General features: G+C 45.5%; 1 protein-coding gene across 4 annotated transcripts in view; it reads left to right on the top strand.

Annotated features, from left to right (window-relative positions):
- Positions 1–830: 830 nt before the first annotated feature.
- Lclat1 (lysocardiolipin acyltransferase 1) overlaps positions 831–14,209 on the top strand; it is a 132,600-nt gene continuing 119,221 nt past the window's right edge. Inside the window, exon 1 of one of the 4 annotated variants that reach the window (XM_042266774.2) lies at positions 831–936. The gene's annotated coding sequence lies outside the window, so the exon portion shown is untranslated. Of the gene's footprint in view, positions 1,048–5,295; positions 5,455–14,209 lie in introns of those variants that run through there. The other 3 variants (XM_006990688.4, XM_006990689.3, XM_076559277.1) reach the window with 3 other exon arrangements.

Raw genomic sequence — 14,209 nt, forward strand, 5'->3', positions numbered from 1 at the left:
TGCCAGCAGGAAGGCATTGTGCAGGGGAAGTGCAGAGAGGTTAAACCCAGGCACTTCGCCTAGTAGGTTTGGGTTCAGACCCTTGGCAGTAGAAAGGCACTAAGACCTTTCAAGACGAGTATGCTACAAAAAAAAAGTGTGTGTGTGTGTGTGTGTGTGTGTGTGTGTGTGTATAAATTGAGAGCTGAGCAAACCAGGTTGAATTAGCAACAGTTGAAGACCTTTCAAGAAGAATATGCTCCAAAAACAAGGTGGACTGTCGGGGGTGGGGGTGGGGGGTACTGGGGGTGGGGTGGGGTGTAAATTGAGAGCTGAGCAAACACGGCTGAATTAGCAACAGTTGTGCGCCAGGAACTGTGGATTTGCTCTTTGATTTGGGGCGAGGAAACAAGTGTAAATTAGTGCCTCGAATGAATGTGTTCTCCATTAGGCAACCTCAGAGGTCGAAGGTGCCTCTTTAGTTTTATGCCATCCGGACCCGGGGTTCTAGAACTGGCTGGATGCTAATTTGCTCTTTGACTTGGGGCGTAAAAATCAGGCTTGCAAATGAGCGCTCTAGATTTGATATCCCTTATGCAGCAACTGGGTTCCCCGGAACGGAGAGAGAGAGATCTTCACTGAGTTCCGATCCTGGTTTCCCGCCGCTCTTTACCCGACTTGCTTTCTCAGCCAGTCAGTCACCCGCAGCAGGCCGGACCAAGATCTGGGCACCGGCCCCTTTAAAGGAGCCTAGCCGACGACGACGTCGTCGGGATTTCACCGGGCTGCGGAGCAGGGGCGGGGCGCTCCGCACAAGGGCTTTTACGTAGCCGGGGACGCCGCTGCGTCACAGCGCCCGCAGCCAATCAGGGTGGAGCCTGGCGGGACGCATTACTAAGGCGACGGGCTGGACGCCTCCCCGCTTCGGGATGAATTAGCGGCGGGTTCTGCTAGCAGGTTGTGACCCCCCCTCCCCGGTGAAGTCGCAGTCTCTCTCTCTCTCCAGGGTCCCCGCAACGTCGCGCGTTTCCCCCCGGCGTGGCCCAGGTGCGCGGCCCGCGGTGTCAGGTGCGGGTTTCGGCGCGGGGGAACATGGCGGCGGCCCCGGGGATATCCCCGAGTGGGCGGAGGGGGAGCTGCGGCGTGGGCCACTTTTCCCCGAACGCACGCTTCCTCCGGTGGGCCCTGGGGGGGACGGTCACTCGTGGGAGTTGGGCGGAGGACTAGGGCGAGCGACTCCAGACAGGCGGAGGCCTCTGGAGCCGAGCGGGCTGCTGGACGAGGGGCGCCGGGTGCCCCGTCTGGGATCACGGACAGGCACCTTTCTGTCCACATCACACCGTGGCGGCCCCCGGGAGCTACTGGGGTCCCCAGACACCACCTAAGGTGTGCCAGGGGCCAGGCCCCGGATGCACAAGGCTCCCCTGGGGCCGCCACGTGGGAAAGCTATCACAACAAAGCTATCCAGGGCTCAGGCTGCCTCTTGGCTGCGAGTGCTAGAGGTGTGCACTAGGTCTAGGTGGCAGTTCCACAGAAGGAATGGTAGGCCACACTAGAGGTCTGATTTTTTTCTGTTCGCTTTTTGAGGCATGCTCTTGCTAAGGGCTAGTCTTCCCACTCACGGTCCTTTCCTGTCCTCATATTGGTGCGATATTAGGCGTACTTTACCACGCCCATTTGCCAGGTTTAGTTTTTCCAGTTGTATCTCAACATCTAAGATTATATTTGCCCAGAAGCAATAAAGAAATACGGTGCTTGCTTGTGGAGCTGTTTAGTTTTCTTGTCCTTTCCTGAAGGGTTAGTTGCCTTTAAACTTCACTTAGCTATATTCAGTGTGCTTTGAATGGACGTAGTTTTGCAGTCCAGTTTAAGTCCAAGAAAAGTATTGAAGACATGTTGGTGAAGGGATTACCAAAGATAAATGCTTCCCATTCACGTCCTTCACGTATCATGGCAGAGAAACGTCTTGTCATAAAAAGTTTAAATAGTTAGGCTATTTACTTAAGCGGGGCAGTGGGTGGCGCACGCCTTTAATCCCAGCACTCGGGAGGCGGAGGCAGGTTGATCTCTGTGCGTTCAAGGCTCCAAAGCTACACAGAGAAACCCTGTCTCAACAAAACAAACAAACAAAATAGTTGGGCTAATTAAAAAACTACTGTTTTTGACTTTGCAAAATTTGTGTATTTAGAAATATTATTTTTATTTCTCTATTTGAGGCTGCATGAGTTTATATGCATCATGCAATGTGGAAACCTCCTGGAGCTGGATTACGGGTGTTTTTGAGTCACCTAATGTGGGTGTTGGGAACCTAACTCTGGTCCCCTAAAAGAACAAGAAGTGCTCTTAACCACTGAGCTATGGCTTCAGCCCTTAAACTTTTTGGATTAGTAAAAGAATTGAAAACTCTTGCTTTGCTTCAGCCATCAATAGCTACTTTCTCAGGAGTGCTCAGTGTACATCTGGCACTGTGATTTTCACATGGCTTCTGCCTGTAAGTTGAATAAATGTTGGGGATCCCTCTTTTCCCACCAGGTCGAAAGGCTAGCTACTTGCAGATGTCAGGAGGGGGACTCTTTGAAACTGAATCTGGGAACTTAGGGTCAGTTTGGCCTGTGGTTGAGGTTATATGTAGTGATAACTAGGTTGCTTCTTAAGATATGGTGGTTCGGTAACTTCTGTGGGGTGAAGGGAGAAGACAGTTCTTGGCCAAACAGTCTTCCTTGAGGTTTTGTAAGAGGAGGGGGGCCAGTGCATATAAAAGACTTAAAAGCAGTGGTGAGAACTGACGTTTATTTATTTATTTATTTTTTAATTTATTTAACTTTATTTTATGTGCACTGGTGTGAGGGTGTCATATCTCCTGGAACTGGAGTCACAGACAGTTGTGAACTGCCATATGGGTGCTGGGAATTGAACCCTGGTCCTCTGAAAGAGGAGCCAGTGCTCTTAACCTCTGAGCCATCTCTCCAGCCCGAGAACTGACGTTTATTAGTAGACGTTGCTCAGCCTGGCTGTGTGTCCAGGGCCTTCTAAGTGTCAGTTCAGTCACTCAACACCAGTGTAAAAGTGGTTACGTTAACAGGTGAGGGGACTGGAGTACATTGAAGTTTAAGTCATTTGTTCTTAACCATTCAGCTAGCATCGTGAGTTCAGCGTGTGCCCCACCCCTACCCCAACCCTGTCTGCCCCTTTCTCGTACTGGGGATTGGATGCAGGGCTTGCACATGCTAAGCAAAGTGCTCCATCACTGGTCTATCCCCAAACCCTTTGCTTTTCATTTTGAGACTGAGTCTCACTGAATTGCCGAGATTAGCTTTGAACTCATTCTGTAGCCCAGGGTGGTCTTGAACTTGTGGTCTTCTTCCTGCCTCAGCTCTCTGAATAGCTGAAATTACAGTCCTGCACCACAAGGCCTGGCCCCTGTGTTCTCCCATCCCTTCGCTGTATGCATACAGGTGCATCATGTGCTAAGGGGATATGTGAGCTGAGCTTTCAAGGTCTTTTTGTTGTATAAACAATTACGATTCATTCTTTTGACATCCTTTGTTATTTGTGTGGCAGTGGCTACAATTGCTTTGGTTAAGTAGTATATTCATTTTACTTTTCTTTGTTAGTTCGTTTGTTTGTTTTTTGGAGACAAGGTTTCTTTGTGTAATAGCCCTGACTGTCTTGGAACTCACTTTGGAGACCAGGTTGGCCTCAAACTCACAGAGATCTGCCTGCCTCTGCCTGCCTCTGCCTCCGAGTGCGAGTGTTGACAATAAAGGCGTGCACCACTGCCGCCCCCACCACCTGTTTACCTTGTTTTTTTTTTTTTTTTTTTTTTTTTTTTTTTTTTTTTTTTTTTTTTTTGGTTTTTCGAGACAGGGTTTCTCTGTGTAGCTTTGCGCCTTTCCTGGAGCTCTCTTGGTAGCCCAGGCTGGCCTCGAACTCACAGAGATCCGCCTGGCTCTGCCTCCCGAGTGCTGGGATTAAAGGCGTGCGCCACCACCGCCCGGCTTGTTTACCTTGTTTTTAAGACATCAATGGCATCTGTAGGACAGGCTGGTCTGGAACTTGATCTGTAATCCTTGCTGGCTTTGGACTCTAGGCCGTCCTAGACACTCAGCCTCTGGAGAGTTAGGACTCTAAGAATGCGCCATCCTGGCCAGCATTGATGTCCAATATTCTTAAAAACTATTTTTAAAACAGAATTGTAACTAATACCTACCAGGAAACACAAATCAGTAATTTTGGTTTTTATTCAAGTCTTTTGTATTTGTGTGTGGTGTATGCATGTGTGTAGGGGCATGCACACGTACATGTAAAGGCTTTGAGGAAAGGGTCTTTCACTAACCTGATGCTCATTGACTGACTAGATTGGCCTTTTTTTTTTTTTTTTTTTTTTTTTTTTGGCTACTAAGCCTCTGGCATCCTCCTATTTCTGCCTCCTGGTGCTTGGATAACATACATCCACATGCTGCTAACCCTGGGGTTTTACTTGGGTGCCGGGGCTCTGAACTCAGTTCCTCATGCCTGTGTGGAGAGCACTGTACCCACTGAGCCGTCTGTCCAACCCCGGTTAAATTCTTTGAGAGAATAATTGGATGGATGAATTTAAAAACAAACTGGTTTTAGTACAGTTAATTGCCAAGCTATACTAATAAGAGGCTGGCCTCAAACTCACAGAGATCTACCTGCCTCTGCCTCCTGAGTCTTTTATTTTCTCAGTCTTTATAGGAAAAAAAAAGACATAAATAGGAGTGGCTGTGACATTCATTGTTTCCTCAACTCTTTCTGGAGTCTTTCTACCTCCTTGGAATGTAAAATTAATTCCTCATCTAATCCTTGAGTTCAAGGAGGGGCCCAAGTCCGATCTGAAGACGAGGGGAAGGATAGATGATTAACTTACAGTGTGCTGAGCACTCAGCTGTAACCGCGTGGGTACAGAGAACTGTGGGAACATGGGCTGGGACGGACCTAGCCAAGCAGACATGAGGGAGACCGGCTTCTGGGTAGGAGGAACTCAGTCAAGACAGAGAGCGTGTATCCCTTCAGGGAGAGAGACAGGGAAAGTTAGGTCCAGGCTGTGAATTCACAGCTAAGATTGGCCTTATGCTGTTGGCAGTAAGGATTTCCTAAGGACACTAAGTTTAGAGTTAAACTAGGGTTGTTCTTTTCTGTCAGCTGGCCAACTGGAGTTCCCTGGGAAGAGGAACCTCAGTTGAGAAAATCCCTCCATCAGATGGCCTGTAGGCAAGTCTGTAGGTCACACTCTTAATTAATGATTGATATGGAAGGGCCCAGCCTTCTTGGGGGTGGTGTTGTCCCTGGGCAGATGGTCCTGAGTTGGATAAGAACATGGGCTGAGCAAGCCATGGGAAGCAAGCCAGTGAGCAGCATTTCTCCTTGGCCTCTGCTTCAGTTCTCGCCTCTAGGTTCCTGCCTTGATTTCCTGCCCTGACTTTCCTCAGTGACGTCCTGTGGCGGAGAGTTGTAAGTTGAAGTGAACCCTTTCTTCCCTAATTGGTTTTGGTCATGGTGTTTAATGGCAGCACTAGAAATCCTAACTAAGATATGAAGTAATATGATCAACTTTCTGTTCTGCTGATTTGTTTATTTATTGGGCTTTATTTTTCTGTAGCTCAGGCTGGCCTGGAACTTGCTATGTAGCTGGCTTCAAACACAAGGTTATTCTCCTGCCTCAGCACTTATTAAGTGCTGAGGTTACAGGCTAATACGAGGTACGGCACCTAGTTATGTTCTGGAGAGGTGTCTAGTAACAGAATGTAAAGAAGAGACCAGTTAAGGACCATTTCATAATCCAGGTTTGGGGTATAGACTGGACACGAGCTGAGGCAGAGCTGAGTTTAGATCCTTATGTTTCCAATCAGCATAGAATGTAAGGTGGATTGGGTGTGAAGAGCAGTCAGGTGTGAGAGTCAGAGGCGGGTCTCCTCTGCAGAACAAAAGTTGTGTATTCTATAACCAGTGCTTGGAAATTGGAGGTACTGTTGGCTGATGATAAGGAGAAGCTAACTGAATTCTTTGTGAGGCTTCCAAGGGAGTGAGTGGGAAGAATCTAAGGTAAGTTTTGGGAAAATTGAATACTGCTAGGAGGATGGGTGTTAGGTTGCTTTCCCTCCTCCCCTTTGCCTCCCCCTCCCTCCCTCTCTCCCTCCCTCTCTCCCTCCCTCCACCTTTTTTTTTTTTTTTTGGAAACAGGGTTTCTCTGTTTAGCCTGTGATGTCCTAGAACTAGCTCTGTAGTCCAGGCTGACCTTGAACTCAGAGATCTGCCTGCCTCTGCCTCCTGAGTGCTGGGATTAAAAGTGTGTGTGTGTGTGTGTGTGTTTTAATATTAGACTTTTGTTGTTATTTTGAGACCAGGTCTCATGTAGCCCAGGCTGGTTCTGAAGTCTCTATGTAGCCGAAGCTGGTCTTGAACCCCTGATCCTTTGCCTCCAGCTTTCAAATGATGGGATTATAGACACATGCTTCCACCCCCAGCTTATCTTGAGTACTTACCTGTTTGCACAGAGGTGATTTTAATGTGGAAGCAGTCACTGGTGGAATGAGCTGGTTGTAAACGGATCGTGCAGATGTGTACAGCAGGACAGTTACTCAGTGCCAAGACCACCACAATGCAGGGCAGTCACCTCAGGGTGAGAGTGAAAACCTGCCCCAGGTGCAGCCGTTTATTTCTTTTGAACATGCTGCAGAGCCGTTCCAATCACAACAGAAATCAGCACCGTGGACAGATTAGACAGATTTACTCGAATGAGTCAGAAAGCAAAGATCTTATAAAAGCTGATCCCTACCAGTGAGTTGTGCAGGCCAGCGGGAACTCCTATTGACAGGAGTGTAAAATGGTAGGTACAGTCACTTTGTCACTTTGACGACATGCTGTGGCTTGGTCCACTCCCACCCAAGTTGCTTTGGTCATAGTGTTTGATGTTTCTTTGCAGCAGTAGTCACCTTAATTAGGACAGGGAAAAAAGATGGACAGTAAGAGTAGCTAAAACACTTTTTTTTTTTTTAAAGCTTGCCTTGGAGTCAGGGTCCTGCTGCATAGCCCAGCCTGACCTTGAACTATGCCAAGTGGAGCAGGCTGGTCTTGAGTTCCTCATCCTCCTCACTGCACTTCCTTTGTGCTGATTGCAGGCCCGTGCCACGTTGTCCGGCCTGTGTTCTTCTGTGCCCGCATGAGCCTGTTTTAGCTCAGTGTAAATTCAAAATATGCGCTACTCTTGTGGCTTTATTTTTAAGGGATGGCTTGAACAAAAATCGTTCCTGTATTACAAATTATGCCCAAGGTTTCTGAATATCCGTGTGGAGTATGCCTTCCTGTGACAGCGTAGGGCCATTCTTTCTGTGATGTGGGATTTTTAAATGACATCTCCCCTTTGTCTTTCCTGTGCTCTTGCAGCTATTGGACCGACTTAATGCTTCATTATATGATCTTGAAATTTAGTAAGAATGTATTATTTCCCCTTCTTCCCTACCCCCCTCTTCTGAATAGGGTCTTTATGTGACTAGGCTGGCCTTTGAACTGAGGTGCCACATCCTCACTAGTGCTGAAAGTACAATGTGAGCCACCACACCTCCCTAAAAGTTAAGTTGTTCATTAAAGCCGGTTGATTAAGGAAAAACTGTGTGTTTTGTTCTCTTGGGGGGGAGGGCACAGCTGAGGTACAGTAGGCTGGGCCTTACTCATCAGCTTTACTTACGGTCGTGATGAAATCGGCAATCAGCTCCTGGTTCCTTCCGAGGCTAGATGGTAGAAGTTAGAGTTCCCCTTTGCTACAGTGATGGAAAGTTCTATTGAGGGACTGATCTTCCTTGGAATAGAGTCTTCATTGGATTCAATTGTTCCCAAAGCTATATTTATTTATTCCTTTTTGAATTAGAATTTCGTTATATTTCCTATTTGCTACTGTGATGAAGAATTCTTGTCTGTTGAAGGTACTGATCTTTGTTGGAACTGAGTCCTCATTGGATTCAGTTATTCCCAAAGCTGTATTTATTTATTTCTTTTTGAATCTAGAATTTCATTAAGTCTCAGAAAAAAGGGAGTCTTATATGTTTACTTTGAACTCGTAAATGTCTGATTCTGTCTTTTGGTGTTGTTCTTAAGACTTCTCAAGGGTCTTTCCACCACGGGTAGTTACCAGCATTTCTAGGGGATTGATGTGTGTTTACATTAGTTTCCTATAGCTGTTGTAATAAATTCCTACAAACACAATGATTTTCAGCAACACTGATTATTCTCCCAGCGTTCTGGAGACAGGCACTCTGAAACGCTGTTAGTTAGCCAAGATCAGGAGTAGTGGAGCTGTGGCACCTCAGAGGCTCCAGAGGATGATGGCTCTCGGCCTCCCAGCCTGTGGTGATTGACTGCTGGTCCCTCTTTGTGGGTTGAGCACCCCAGTCCTTGTCTGTATCGTCACAGCTTCTTTCTCCTCTCTGTTGGCGACTTCTCTGCTGCCTTCCTCTTAAAAGCACATGCTGTATGTGACGTATTTAGGCCTTCCCTAAGAATTCACATAACCCTCCCGTTGTAAAGTGCTCCATGTAACCACATTTCCAGAGTCTTTTTTCTTTCTACGTTATGTTTATAGTTTTCAGAGATTAGGATGTGTTGTTGTGTTCGTGTCTCCTCAGTTAGCACATGTTAATTGTATAAAAGAAATGAGTTTAATGACGTTTTCAGACATGCTGTGTTATTTACTTATCGTGTTGTGAGGAAGTAGCTGACTGGAGCAGCTTAGGGTAGGATGAGCTGATTTCGGCTCACAGTTACAGGATACAGTTCATCATGGTATGGAAAGCAGGGGACAGAGCATGAGGCACCTGTCACACTGTCTCACAGTTACAGGATACAGTTCATCATGGTATGGAAAGCAGGGGACAGAGCATGAGGCACCTGTCACACTGTCTCACAGTCCAGATGGAGAAAGTGATGCACGCTGGAGTTCTCAAACCCTGCTTCAGCCCTTCTGTTGAGTCCAGCATCCTTGCCCACGGGCTGGTGCCCTCCACAGTGAGGTGGGGCTTCCCATTTCAATGAACCCAGTCTAGGGAATCCCTCAGAGCCATGTCCACAGGCTGGTGTCCACACCATTCTAGATCCTGTCAGGTTAACAGTATTAACCATCACACAACTGTTTCACAGTAGAAATTCTGCCACTCTATGAACAGTGTTTCCTTTCTTGTATTTCTTCAGTATATTTCTTTAGTGTTTTATATTTTATGTTTTTGGGTAGGTTTATAGTTAGGATTTTTCCCCGGAGACTATTGTGAGTAAAATTATTTTCCTGATTACTTTCTCAGTGAGATTTTGTTTCGTTTTGTTTTGTTTTTTTGAGAGAGGGTTTCTCTGTGTAGCCCTGGCTGTCCTGGAACCTATTTTATAGCCCAGGCTGGTCTCAAACTTAGATCTGCATGCCTCTGCCTCCTGAGTGCTGAGATTAAAGGCATTACTCCCAGAATTTTTTCTTGGTGTATGAAAAGCTACCGATTCTTGTGTGATTTTGTATCTTACTGGGAAGGGTTATTATATTACTTGTTTTATGGATTCTTAGGGTTCCTCAATCATAAGAAGACAGCTTCAAGTAGAGATAGTTCCGCTTCTTTTTTATGTGTGTCTCCTTTGTTTCTTTCTCTTGTCTTATTTCTCTGGCTATGATCTCAAACACTGTGTTGAATACAAGTGGTGAGAGTGGGCACTCCTAGAATGTGAATATACTTTGACAGTCATTCAGCCAACCATAGTGATATTTGTTAATTTGTGTTTCTAAGTGAAGGAGCAAGATGAATTGTCTAAAGTCAAAGTTTGGAGATGGCTGTTACTCTTCCTCTCTCTCTCTCCCCTCTTTCCTGTCAGAAACTACAGAGTGAGAAACAAAACAAACAAAAAATTATACAGACTTGTAAGAAACCAAAAACAAGTTAAAAATAATCTTAATGAAGAATAAAATATAGCCGGGTGGTGGTGGCACACGCCTTTAATCCCAGCACTCGGGAGGCAGGGGCAGGTGCAATGATATGTACCGGTAGTCCTAGTAGTCCTAGCACTTCGGAGGCGGAGGCAGGAGGATTGGTAGTTTGAAGCTACTCTGGGTCACATAGTGAATTCCAGCTCACTCTGGGCTACATAATGAGACTTGTCTCAAACCCCCAAAACATACACAAAACCAAGATACAGAACAGTTTTGCCCTGAGGTCTCATTTTGTTGCCCCTGATGGACATATTCCCTTCCTTCCTGACTTCTGACAAGTACCAGTCTGTTTTCTGTTTTCACAGTTTTGTCACTGAAGGGATGTTATACTAGTGGATTTAAACAACTTTCAGTCCGTGGGCTTTGGCTCTTGTCCACCCCCATTTGGCATGATTCTCTCGGATTCACTGGAGTGTGCGTAAGCTTGTTCTCTTCCCACCCTTGCATTCCAGTCTCCTTAGCACTTCCTCCATAGCGGTGTGCACACTGAAGGGCATCTGGGCTGTTTTCAGGGTTTGCCTCTTAGGAACGTGTGTGTGTGTGTGTGTGTGTGTGTGTGTGTGTGTGTGTGTGTGTTCATTTCTTCATGTGAATGTAAATTTGGACTTCACGGGAGTCAATACCCAGCAGTCTAATTGCCAGGCCATATGGAGGCTGTGTAGATTTGTGGGTTTGTTTCTGAACCCTCAGCTCCTTTCCCTGGCTCTGTCTGTGTTTTCATGGCGGCACCACACTGTCTTCTTTGCTGTTGCTTTGTACTGAGATTTGAAAACGTGTGTGTGTGTGTGGTGTGTGGAGGTCAGAGGATAACTCTCAGCGGTTGGTTCTCACAGAGGTCCCGGCAGTCAAACTCAGGTCACCAGGTTGGCAGTGAGGATCCTTACTGCTGTGCCATCTGGCCTGACATTTATTATTATTATTATTATTATTATTATTATTTTATTTTTGAGACAGGGTTTCTCTGTGTAGCTTTTGGAGCCTATCCTGGAACTCCCTATATAGACCAGGCTAGCCTTGAACTCACAGAGATCCGCCTGCCTCCCGAGTGCTGGGATTAAAGGCGTGTGCCACCACCGCCCAGCTCATATTTTATTCTTCATTAAGATTATTTGTAACTTGTTTTTGGTTTCTTACAAGTCTGTATAATTTTTTGTTTGTTTTGTTTCTCACTCTGTAGCCCAAGCTATCTCAGAATTCACTGGGTAATCCAGGCTAGCCTTGGATGTCTAATCCTCCCACCTCTGCTTCCAGTGTGCTACGATTACCTCTGCTTCCAGTGTGCTACGATTGGTTGCAGGATTGTTGTCACTGTGCCAGGAAGTCTCTGTGAATTTTAGAATTACTTTGTCAGTTTCTACGGTGTAGGCTGCTGGGGGATCTGACAGGCAGTGCCTTTTATTCGTCAGGTTATACAGCCTTCACCATGATCAATTTTAAAACATTTTCATTATCCTAAAGAATCCCTGTGTGCATTAGCAGTGACACTTCTGCCCTCTTCTAAACTCTCCTTTTCTCGAGGCAGCTATGGTCTGCTTTCTCTTAGATTTGTTTATTCCAGCCATTTTATATAAATGGACCAATGAGATACTGTTTCCCCCTCTCGTACTTCTTCCCTCTGTAACCCCTCTCCCCTTTTTGGTACAGGGTCTATATTTATAGCCCAGGCTAGCCTAGAACTCACTGTGTAATCCAGGCTGGCCTTGAGCTCACAGTTATCCTCTTGTCTCAGGTTTCCAAATGCTAGGATTGCACATAATCCTGCTCAGCTTTATGTGGTCATTTTTGAATGGCTTTTTTCACTTAGCACAATATTTTCAGGGTTCCTGCGCACAGTGTCTTTGTTACTTTTCTGTCGCTGTGACAAACCAACATGACCAAGGTAAGGTATAAAGAAAGTATTTAATGGGGCTTATAGTGTCAGGAGGCTAAGAGCCCATGATGGTAGGCAAAGGAAGGGCAACAGGAACAGCCAAGAGCTCACATCTTAATCTGCAGGCAGGAGGCAGAGAGAGAGAGAGCACCGGGAATACTGCATTCTTTTGAAACTTCAAGACCCACTCTCGGTGAAACAGCTTCTCCAGCAAGGCCACCCTTCCTTACTCCTTCCCTTACGGTTCTATCAACTGGAGACCAAGTATTCAAATACATGAGCCTTTGGAGGATATTCTCACACCACCACACATGGTGTGATACATCAGTTCTTAGTTTTTTTCTATTGCCAAACCATCTTTTGTATGGATAGTGCCACATTTATTATTGTTGTTGTTGTTATTATTTTGGTTTTTGAGACAGAGTCTTACTATGTAGCCTTGACTGGCTTGGAACTTACTATGTAGACCAGGCTGGCCTCAGTCTCAAGATCTGCCTGTCTCTGCCTCCTGAATGCTGGTATTAAAGGTGTGCACCACCACACCCAGCCTGCCACATTTATCCATTCATCAGCTGGTGGGCTCTTGAGTTGTTTTTCTTAGTGCCTATTTGGAATAATGCTGTTGTGAACATTCATGTATAAGCTTTGTATAGGGTAATAGTGTTTAACTTTTTGAACTGTTTTCCAAACTGGTTGTATGAATTTACTATCTCACCAATGGTTGTGGCCAGGTTTCCATTTCTCAGCATCAATACTTGTTACTATTTGTTTTTTGTTATAGTCAGTTCTTCTGGAACTATCCTTGTGGACATGACTAGAGGCGTGGTACAAATTTTCTAGTTGCTTTTTTCAGGCTGACAGTCAAAATACACAATCACAGCAAGTAATAGATTGTTTTCAAAAGTCATTTTTGCAGCGCTCAGGAGGCAGAGCCAGGTGGATCTCTTGAGTTCAAGGCCAGCCTGGTCTACAGAGCAAGATCTAGGACAGGCACCAAAACTACATAGAGAAACCCTGTCTTGAAAAACCAAAAAGAAAAAGCCATTTGTGTGTGTGTGTGTGTGTGTGTGTGTGTGTGTGTGTGTGTGTGTGTTGGTATATATGACTGTGTGCTTATTTTTCTTGGACCTATTAGTATTGTGTATTGTATTGATTGTTGACTATTGAACAGCTTTGCATCCTGGATTCAAACAGTTTTTAATATCATTGAATTCCTTTTCAAATGCTTTCTGAAGGTTTATACCTCTGTGGTACTTTTATACTCCTTTTCTAGTTTCTGCTTTGAGGTGATACTAGTTTCATAAAATTGAGAAGTGATTCCAATTCATCATCTGTTTCCTAGGAGATATTTAAAGAGTTAGTTTTAATTCTTTTTTCCTTTGATAGAATTCTCTGATGAAACAGTCTGGGCTAGGAGAGTTTTTTTCAGAAGCCTTTTAAATCTGAGTTCATTTCCCATGATCATTATGGGGTATTCAGATTTATCGTTTCATTTTGGGTGACTCATGTTGCTCAATGCTTTTGAGGAATTGACCATTGGCACACAGCAGGGTTCCTCACTCCTGCTAGGCAGCTGTAGAAGGGCAGTGTCACCAGGCTGTTGAATTCTGTTGATGTGATCATGTCTCACTACTGCCCCCCAAATGGTTTTAGCTGACACCTTGGGTCAGGGCGATGGCCTTCTTGCCTACTCCTGGCATCAGTGACAACTTTGACAGTCTAGAAGCCTCTTCTGGTATCATCCTAATGGAGAAGAATAGGGGTGAAAGATCTCTTACAGGCTCATGTATTTATTTGGATGTGTGGTCTGAAGTTGGTCACACAACTGGAGATAATCATGGGATCTTTATGAAGTGGAGCTTTGCTACAGGAAGGGTATCACAATCTGAGGGCAGAGTTGGAGGATTTATAGCCTGGCCCTATGTCTTAGAGTTTCTATTGCTGTGATAAAACACCATGACCATGCCGGGCGGTGGTGGCGCACGCCTTTAGTCCCAGCACTTGGGAGGCAGAGGCAGGCGTATCTCTGTGAGTTCAAGGCCAGCCTGGGCTACCAAGTGAGTTCTAGGAAAGGCGCAAAGCTACACAGAGAAACCCTGTCTCGAAAAACCAAAAAAAAAAAAAAAAAAAAAAAAAAAAAAAAAAAAAAAAAAAGAAAAAAGAAAACAAACACCATGACCAAAAGTAGGGTGAAGGAAAATGCTGATTTTGCTTTCACTTCTATGTCCCAGTCTGCCGTTGAAGGAAGTCAGGGTAGGAACTCAAGACAGGAGGTAGAAGCTGAAGGAGAGACTATGGCGGAGCGCTACTTACTTGTTCCTCATGGCTTTCTCAGACTGCTTTCTTATACTATACAGGACCACCTGCCCAGGAGTGGCGCC

This window comes from Peromyscus maniculatus, chromosome 22 (genome assembly GCF_049852395.1).
Source record: "Peromyscus maniculatus bairdii isolate BWxNUB_F1_BW_parent chromosome 22, HU_Pman_BW_mat_3.1, whole genome shotgun sequence".
Taxonomy (NCBI): Eukaryota; Metazoa; Chordata; class Mammalia; order Rodentia; family Cricetidae; genus Peromyscus; species Peromyscus maniculatus.